This window comes from Otolemur garnettii, unplaced genomic scaffold, assembly GCF_000181295.1.
Source record: "Otolemur garnettii isolate 467f Iridium unplaced genomic scaffold, OtoGar3 scaffold00082, whole genome shotgun sequence".
Taxonomy (NCBI): domain Eukaryota; kingdom Metazoa; phylum Chordata; class Mammalia; order Primates; family Galagidae; genus Otolemur; species Otolemur garnettii.
Window position 1 is genome coordinate 7,696,986 of NW_003852477.1, and position 1,115 is coordinate 7,698,100.

Below are 1,115 nucleotides of genomic sequence, written 5' to 3' on the forward strand. Positions count from 1 at the left end.
ATTTGAGCTACACTGTCCACAGTAACAGATCATCTTCGAGAGAAGAAAACACCTGGGACCATGAGGCACAAGCAAAACAGCGGCATTCTTCACTGAAAGGAAAGGACCCTGGGACACAGAGTGGGTCAGGCACATTGTTCTTCAGTCCAGGACTGCCCAGGACTTACAGTGCTATATACAGCTCTTGAATGATAACGTTAAACCATCGCAGCCTCTCAAAGGTTAGCTTCACAAAGGAAAGGAAAATACCACCTACAAAAACCTTTTGCATCAGTGCAGGGGTCAGCAAACTTTTTCTATAAAGGAAAAGATAGTAAATATTCCAGGCTTCACATGTTAATAAGCAACATAGAAGATAATTCATAGGAATTTACACAATAAAAGAGAAAATTCCTGGTCTGCCCCTCCTCACTTGCCTTGAGGGGGCCATCCTGAGTGATGAGGTGTGTCATACCCAGTTGCCACCTGCTGGATATGTTCTCAGGGCAAGAGTGACTAGCCAAAGAAAGGAAAAGCTGGCAGAGCAGAAGGGTAGGGTCAAGGATGGCAGGGAGAGCCTGCTGTCATCAGTCTCACTCTCTGCCTCAGTGACACCCAGATAGATGCTTGTGTGCCCTTCTCTCCTCTAGGTATCTCAAGTTAACTGGCAGGAGGCAAGGTGATCTGCTAAGTCACCACATCTTGAGTTGAGATTCCTCTGCTTGGTGTCCAACAGCTGCTAATAATAGAGACTCCAATGTGTAGATGGCAACCAGTGTGGGCCCTGGCCTACAGCAAGCTACAACTGGCCAGGTAGCCAGGCACTGAAAGGAGAGACAAGACAGAAGGGGATACTTGGTCCCCAGCCATTCCAGCAGTGCCCACGTGCCATACAAGACAGATGATAGGCCTTTGGAGTATAGTTTGCTTATCCTAGCTTTAGCAAACAATAAGACATAAAATATTTTGCTTTGGTGGATATGATGGGTTAAACTATACCCAAAAACTCCTTCACATTTTTCTCTTTAAAAAGATGAACATACAGAATGTCCTCCTGACAAGGGGGCAGCTGCTCTGTTGAGCTGATCACACCCACTGTGGAGCACAGCTGAGCCAGAGATGCCTTCCCACTTCCA